Genomic DNA, 9,800 nt, shown 5'->3' with positions numbered 1-9,800 from the left:
CAATCAAAGTATTCATCTTTAGTTAGGGGAGCTCCAAGAGCAGAAAGGGAATTTGCTACCTTGTTGATTTTTGTAATGAATTCTGAGACTGATAACCCTCGCTTTTTGATTGTCTTCAGCTGTGCCTTCAGGAGCTTTATCTTGGATTTCATTCTTGCTGCGAAGTGTTCTTCAAGAACTTCCCAGATCTTGAAGGCGTACTCATATTCAACCACTTTATTTACAAAAGATTCATCCATAGCTGATAGCATCCACGCCACAAGGCATTCATCCATTTGCTCCCATTCTTCGAATTCTTGCGAGACCTTTTCTGCCACTTGATCTTCTACTGAGTTGAACTTTCTTGGGATTGAACCGGCTGTAATGTGACTTTGCAATCGATTTGCTTTGATGCAAGCAAGGGCTTGACGCTTCCAAGCTTTGTAGTTGTCCTCGTCTAACTTGATTGTTGCAGGAAAATTGGCAATTGACGCCATAGGTGGGGCTGAGCGATTCAGTGATGCGGAAGAGGGTTGTTCCATGGATCAGAACTGGTGCTCTGATACCATGTAAGGTATCAGATCTTGAGGCGAGAAGAGAGAAGCGCAAGCACAGAGAAAGAGAGAGGTAGAGAGTTCTTTGGGGTTCAGAGAGAGTGAAAGCTGTATTATTTGTGATTGAATTGCTAGAAGAATTAGAATAGGATTGTCAAAGACTACAGAGTGGGTTTTTATAGTGTGTGACGTTCATAGTGTAACAACTAGTCAGTGTAACAGCATAGCTAACTAACTGAATTGCTTAACAGACTGCTGAGCTGTCATTTGACAAATTCTTCTAACTGTTTCTGCTTCCTACCACTTGAGGGGTTCACTTGTGCATACTTACATTCTCCCTGGAACCAAAGGAGTTCTCAGCTGCTGTGCACACTTACAATAGTAAATAATTAAATAGTATAATTTTAATTAACTTGTCACCAAGAAAAACCTTTTGACTACAGAATACGCCTTCGCTTTCATCGTAAACGTAGTGGATCAATAGCCCTACTATTGCGATAATATAGTTGATAAGTCCTTGCTTATTATTGCATTGCTAAGAATAACTATTCTATTAAAATTATTGTTATTAGGCAATCATTATCTTTTTTTATTCTAACTATTCGGCAGGAAGAAAAAGAGTGCAAACAAATAGAAGAAAAGTCGTAGCTTCTCATTTTGTCATCACTTCCTTTCATCACTCACTACTCATCACCTGGACATATATGCCATTATTATGCCCCATGTGACACTAATATAAAATCATTTACTCACCCAAGCTATTCTAACTATTTTGGTTTTATTAGGATGTTATGTATATTATTTTTGGTGCACACACTATGGTGAAAAAATAATAATTTTTTTCGTTATAAATTTATTTATTTATTTTATCTATATTTTTTTATTATAGATTTTTTTATTATTTTTATCTATATATTTTTATATGTTTTTCATTTTTATAATAAAAATAATGAATAAAATTAAAAAATTATTTTTATAATTTAAAAAATACACAAAAATGACACAAACATCATTTTCTATGTATTAAATAACTATACAAAATTAAAAATCATTCTAATTCTTCTTTGTTCACAAATTTTGACTTTTTCACAACGTTTTGGATAGTTGATATAATCAGTACACAATATGAACCAATGAATGGAACACACATTACCTTCCACATTTTACATACGTCATTTAATTGAAGGTCAATGACGTACCCAGTGACGAAATCCTCCGGATATATTATTTTACTATATCCTGGTTGATAACACGTCACCCTAGAATCAATGATGTTAATTATCAACAATAATCCTTTGCCTTACAAGTTTTTCTTTCCATAATTATATATCGGAATATGGAGGGTAAATTATGTGATTAAATAAAGGAAAAAAGATAAATTGATATCTGATTTTTTTTTATATGCGAATATTTAAATTCTTGAAAATTTAAAAATATAGTTAAGTTTTTGACTTTTTTAAAATTTGGACATATTGATCTTTAGGTTTAATTTATCTTATTTTAAAAATTTACTCACGTGTACATCTGTATCAATCAGGTTAGTACAATGAGTGTCACGCTCGATTTTTTTATTGGGTCTGACAGATCCAAGTAAATATGAGTGATCGATATGTCCAAATTTTTAAAAGGTTAGAGATTTAAATGTATTTTCAAATTCTCGATAACTTAAATGTCTACGAATCAAAATATCAAGAATTTATTTGTCCTTTTCTCATAAATAAAATAGGACTCTAAATTATACAAATACAATATTTGACATTTTATTATATTCTGGTTCTATTTGATATTTATATAAATTGCATTGATTTAGGCTATTTAAAAAGGAGATTGAGACTAAAAGACAAAAATTGAGAGACAGAAATTGAATTAAGTTTTAGTGTAAAATGTGCTGAATTAAGTTATGCTTCAATATATTTAAGATAAATATGAAAATTGACAAATAAATTTAGAATTCAAAAAGTTAAATGAGAGTATTACTAAAAAGAAATGCTATAAAAATTTCAGTTTTCGTCTCTAAACATTTCAATTTCACGTGTCCCCACTTTTTAAAGGTAATGAAAAAATTAGAATTTTGTGTTCGGAGCTAAAATTTTAGTTCCAATCTCTAATCACCAAACAAAATACTCAATCTCAATTTTCCAGTGTTAATCTTAGTCTCAAAAAACAAACACAGCCATAGTGTTTTTATCTATTTTAACATAAACCACAATAGGGGTTGAAAGAGCCTAGCAGCAGAAACGACACAAATGTCCAATACAAGAACAATATGAAAGCACTCACAACATAATATGGCAGCAACTATAACAAGCAAATATAGCAAATAAAGTAATAACAAGAACACACTGAGATTTTAACGTGGAAAATCTCCCTTAATGTGAGAGGTAAAAATCACGGGTCGTCCAGACCAATGAAATAGCTCCACTATAATCAAATGAGGTACAAGAGAGTCTCAAACAAAGCACAAAAACGTGCATATAACCAGCCAAAACATCAAAGTACCAAAGCTCACAAATAAGAAGCAAGAAGATGAAATATACCCAAAAAAATAGAGCTGCTGTCGAAGCCAATTTCTCCCTTTGCAAACCTCCAATTAAAATCTCCACCGTCCAGAATGAAGAACAAAATATGAAGAATCTACAGTTCAAATTTCACGTCGATCCAACAGTGAAATAATGAGAAATTGCCGTTCCAAGAATGCTGCTCTATGTAAAAATGGGAAACCTAATTTCTCTCTTGCGAAGTCAATTTCTCCTACTGCAAACCTCCAATCAACATCTCCACCGACCAGAATGAAGAACAAGATGATAGAGACACGCAGTTTAAATTTCAAGCCGATTAACGGTGAACAACTGAGAAAATGCCATTTGAAATTTACTGCTTTGGGCAAAAACGGAAATTCTGTTTTTTCCTTGTTTTTCTCTTTTGGTGGCTACTCTCTTTCTCTCAAAAAACCTCAAAAACTAAATTAGGGTTGTGGCACTAAGGTGCAAGAATATACCCCTAAAATGTTGGGCTTGGGTCTCACAAAGGAGAGAAAAAAACCCAACAGGGGTAGCGGTTTATGTATATTATCTATAACAATATATAATGGCAAAACCAGTTTTGATGTCTACAATTTTTTTCTACTTTTATCGTTCCTAATAACCTACCTCATTATATGTTAGTTATTCCCCGTTACAGAACTTCCACTACCTCGTCTTCATTCACGTTCTTTGTAACTTCTATAATTATCTCTTTTTTTTTTATTCTCTCTCACTTCACAACTGTTACTGCATAATAGAAAAATAAAAAAATTCCTTCGTTTCTCATCCATGTTTTCATGTATCGTTTTCATTTCACCTAATATAACGTAAAATTAATATAATTTGCTTTTCGTCATTAAATAAAAATGTACAACTATTTTTATACGTTTGTTTTGATTAATTACAGTTGATAATATACCAATGAAGACCGACTTGGCAAGACGATGTCAGGTGACGAAGACAAAACATGAGCGAAAAACAGAGAGCAACACCTCATCAAAAAACGTGCCGGTTACTGAGAGAGTATTAGACCAGGAAAACAACTAATATGACAACACCATTAGAAGATATCACAAATATACCCGCTCATCAATACTCTGTGTCAGTACTCTAAGTTATACTTCCTATTAATAAATTTATATTGTTAGTTTATCATTTAATATGAATTATTTTCTACAATGTATCTATGTTACTGTATTCTTAGTACCGTTTATATATAATTTATCTTATGAATATACTCTTAAATTATCAAATAATATTATTTTTATGCTAATAATAAATTTTGTAAATATTCAGATATTCATAATAACAGTGGAGTTAGTAACAGAACAAATAATCCAAATATGGGTAGAAATTTTATATATTTATTTAATTAATAATAATATGTTTTTTTTTTCTTAGGTTTTGATGTCCAAATTTAAGTTCTAATATTGTTCTTAACAAGAGAGATTCATTATTTAAAAAAAAAATTCATGTACAATCGTTATTTACTTTGAATAAAAAATTTTCATCCATTTTAAACATCAATTTCATTAAAAATTTTCTATTGGATATAAATTATTATTGTAGATTTTTAAAGTATAAAAGTAAAATAGTTTAATAGCGCAATATTTTTTAAAAAAAATTATATAGAATAATTTTGTACCAATATATAATATTCATTCATCTAAATACCTTACAAAAATTATATTTAAGTACCTTTTTTTTCATATAACCATTTTTTATTTCGGAATTCAAAACTTTGTATTTTTATTTTTATTTAAGATTTATTTTTATGTTTTATTTTAGTTCTGTTAATAGAAAAGTATTAATGTTAGTTTTAATTTTTAACTTTTAGAATAAAAAAAGATGAAACTTTTTTATAAATTAGATGACTGAAAAATTATTTATTAAAGAAGAAGTTAAATCTATTTCTTGACTATAAGGATACATATAATTTATTCTTGAATATAATCAAAATAAATATAAATTTATTTAATTTTTTAAAATTTACATTAATTATTAAAATCATAATATAATGGATGTACTCTTATGAAAAAAATGAAAATGACTTCATAACTATTTTTTTTTTCTGAAAAAAAAACATGACTCAATAACTATAAAATTTAATTTAAACAACTTAAATAAGTAAAATAAGTAATAAAAAATAAACGTAAAATTTAACTTTTTTATTATTTAGTATAAAAATAAATATAATAAAATAATTTATTATTCTCATACGTAATTAATAAAATTTAACATTATCCTTTTTTAGAATCATTTAATTTTTTTAATTTTTATCCTTATTTTTGTGTTTTATCTTAATTTTGTTAAACCAAAATGTACTAAAATTAGTTATTTTTAATTTTTAATTTTTATCATAAATAAAAATATATGACTTTGTATGCTTTAGATAATAAAAAATACTCATAATATAAAAAGTTAAATTTACTTATTTGTACATATATAGGAATGTAGATGAATCATATCAGAGTTACGATATTTTTTTTTTACTTTATTTTTAAAGTAATATTCACTTTTGAGTGTAGTAATTATGAACTAATATATGGTGGTAATTCATTGATTGCGATTGAAGAGAAGGGAGAAGGAGAATAAAAATGAAGAAAAGAGGAGATAATAAGCCAATATAAAAGTTACAATGAACCAATGATAGATATGTGGATAGATAATGGTAAAAAAAGAATAATAAAATAAAAATTAAAAATTCTAAAAGAATAATAAAACTAAAAATAATTTAAAATATTGAATATAAAATTATAAGAAATAAATTTTTTTAGCCATTAAAATGATGCGAGAGAAAGAGTGATTTAAATATAAATTTTTATATCTGCTTCAAATTAAATAAAATTGAAAAATAAATAAATTTACAAATATTTAAAAATTTTATCTTTATTGTTACACACAATAACAACATAATGATTTTAGTATTATATCTAAATTAATTCAAATTTAATTATTTTATACAAAATTTTTGAATGCTTGATATCTTATTTTTTTTAAATAATAAAATATGACTTAACAAGCAAGTATGAAAAATAAGTATCTATATAATAGTTATATATCAAGATATCTAAATCAAACAAGAAAATATTTCTTTTAACAAATCTTTAATAACTCAAAAGTTAACACAATGAATAGTTATAGATTAAAGTAATAAATAAAAATGAGAGTTGCGATAATGACATAGTAGTAATTGATTGCGGTTGGCATTAATAGAAGAAGAAGACAAAGAAGGGGAATAAAACAATTCAACATAATAGTGACGGCGAGACAATAATAATTATACATGTAAAAAGAGTGATAAGAGAAAATGATAGTGGATACTATGATGAGATGATATAATCAAAATAAAAATTAATAATTTTTAAATAATAATAAAATTAAAGATAATTAAAGATGTTCAATATAAGATTAAAGAAATAATTTTTTTACCTATTAAAATTATATATAAAGATAAAGAGTGTTTTGAATATAAATTTTTAAATTTACTTCAAATTAAATAAGATTGAAAAAATAAATAAATTTAATATATAAATAACTAATTTATAAATAATATTAATAAATCTTTATCTTGATTTTATTACACATAATAACAACATAATTCTTTTTTTTACTTTTTTATTCAAAATTTATTTATTTTATACTTCCTACATATATTAAGTAATTTAAAATATATTTTTTTAATAATTTATCTTTTTAACTCAAAAGAAAAGCGACCGAACAAGTATGATAGTGCCTGTTGAGCCGCTAGTAGTTTATGAGGTAAAAACTGTGACCCATAAACCACTATAAATCACCGCGATTTATGCACGAATTTTCAAAAAATAAACTTAGAGAGTTTTCAAGAGAGAATTACGAGAATCATACAAGGATGGAGCCATGATAAAGGAGAAAGATCGTCTATACCGACTAAATGGTATTACCCACATTGTTGGGTCTATCAATCAAGAAGTTAGTGCATACTTATTTTTTGTTTGTTTGATTAAAAAAAGTAACTTTATTTATTAGTAGATTTGTAGTAATAATAACAAAGTTCATGATATTTTGTTAGATATGCTAGTTTTGTTGGCTATTAGTGATTTTGTTAAGTAGTATGTGTAGGTTATTGATGTTGTATTAGATAATATATTATTTTTAAAACTTTTAATGATGAGTATATGACATTATAATTAGGGTCAACTTGTTACTTTGTGATCCAGCCGACTAGATATATATACATTGTTGGGAGGCAACATGACATGTGTCTTCACAATCGAGTTATCCCCTACTTGGAGAGTGGCAGGTTGTACCACCTGGCAAGGTTGAACAATTATTAGTTCACATTGGATGAGTCTTTTGTTAGTGCATTCACTGAGAGATGGTGTCTTGGGACGCACATTTTTTATATGTCATTCGAAAAGTGCACGATAAGACTGCAATGCTTCTTGCCATGGTAGACTGCACACTGAGAATCCGTCGCACCAACTCTCCATAAGACTCCTTCAAATCTCCAAAGATCTGCGCTATTGTCTTTTACTTCGTGAGCCAAATCTTTCTATAACTAAGTCTGAAAGACTGAAACCATAACTTGCCTCTGTTGCTTGCTACAAAACCTTTATTGTACCGCATCATTCGTCCTGACTAACAAAAAGAGAAAAGCACACCTCATATGATAATCAAACTGCATGTGATCGCTTGATATCTATTATATCTCCTAACCTCCCAAGTACTCTATCTCTGTCAAAGTGAGATCTGTATCAACCAATTGCAATCTCTACCAAATTTCTAGTACTTTTCATGTTAAGATGGTCTGACTCCAACACTATATACTATACTCTAAAACGGGTTCAATAATGCTTGACATAAAGTATAACTTTCACTTTATTCTGGGATGACTGCCCAATCAAAAATTCTATTGGAGCGTTTGTATTGTGCAATTTCTGGCCAAAAAAACAGATTTAAAGTCTAATTATTGCAACATCCATCCAAGTTTAGGGCGAAAAAGTATGGCTGGTATTGCTGTGTGCCAGATTTTGATGGACATGTTGTGTATGTGAATAGCTTCTTCAATCCTTATCTTGTCCCCAACTATCTCGACTAATTCCTCCCTTGAATCATTATCTCACAATGCATTTTCAACCCAATCTAGGTCTCCGTCCTTCTTACCAACAACAATCGTGTGAGAACTACCAATCATCGCAACCGCTAGCTCGCTAAAAGAATGATCATCTCCGTTAACATATGCATCCTAATCAACACAGTTATACGGTTTAAAGCAACCGCGAAATATGGGGATGCAACCAATGCTGCAGTTGGTACAACTATAAGCATCGAACTAGAAGCTCTCCCCCCTAAGCCAATCAATTGAGGATTTAAAGCTAATCCCCCTGAACTAGCAATAACATCCTCCAACTTTGCAAATAACTTATGGGTTTTCACCTCAAAAAAATTTCTTTGACAATGAAAATGTACTTGTAAATTTTTATCAAATCCTAGAACAAACAAGTCGTACTTCACACCGCTTCATAAATGGCAACGAAAATCTTGTAAAATAATTTTTTCATCTACTTGATTCTATACATCCCAGGTTTCTATAATATACTAGTTTGAACATCTACAAAACTATTTGATGAATGGAGAAAAACACTCAAAAGCTCTTTGTTTGTAAACTTTGTACCCTGTCTTTGGTTCTACCTAATCTTTCTTGTGTAGTGCACAAGAGTTAAGAAACTATTATGACTAGGTGTTGTATTTATTTACTCTATATCACAATAACCTTCAATCAGTATTTACAAAATAATTAACATTCATAAACCGCCAAAACTAAGAGGGGATTAGGTTTAGAGAATAAACTACCACTATTACGATTTATGGGTTTATTTTTCTTCCTCAAAAACAGTTATCACTGCAGCAGTTTACGCTTGGTTATTCTCTCTTCATAATCCGATATAAATTATAGCAGTTTATATTTTACATGATGGTGCATATAAGCAGTGATTATCTAAGGTAGATTACATGTAAAATCCTAAAATTCTACAACTAATCATAATTTACATAAAATTGGATCAAGACTTTACTGTAACAAAATGTCAAATATTGTATTTGTGTAATTTAAAATTTCATTTTATTTAGTCTTGACAGTTATCTTAATATCGTTCTTTCTCTTTTTTGCTGTTGTATCCCCTACCTCGTCTACTGTTTTGTGTTCTGATTTGCCGTGGCATCCTCTTACTGTGTCATTTCGAAAGAAGTCACCGTCCTATCATTTAGATTTTTTATATAAAATCTTGCTATTTTTATATAAAATGGATACTTACAATTCTATTTTTATAGAAATTAGTGATTAATCAAAATTATTGGAAAGATGAAAAATAAAATTTCCACCGAAAATAAAATCTTGTGAAGAATGAGAATAGAAAGCAATATTTTCTCATAGCAAAAATCGAAAATAGAAATAAAAAACAAATCTAAGAATAAAAACAGAGAATAAAGAGACATTTTTTGCATCCACCTTACTTCATTACCATCCCTAGATTAAATGGAACATGAAATATAAAATACAAGTTGTGTGACATCTTTTTCTATCGATATATGATGTGTAAATATTTGTGATTGCTTAAATAAATATATCGATGTTGAATGGCGAATGCTGAATTAGAATAAAGAAGTTTATATTTTATAAATACAATAGTGGTGGATGTATATGTGCCTTCAAATTTCGTACGAGAGATATGTAACAGGTAAAAATTCAGGTGTAGTTGACTTC

Source organism: Arachis stenosperma, chromosome 10, assembly GCF_014773155.1.
Source record: "Arachis stenosperma cultivar V10309 chromosome 10, arast.V10309.gnm1.PFL2, whole genome shotgun sequence".
NCBI lineage: Eukaryota > Viridiplantae > Streptophyta > Magnoliopsida > Fabales > Fabaceae > Arachis > Arachis stenosperma.
This window is presented reverse-complemented; position numbering follows the sequence as displayed.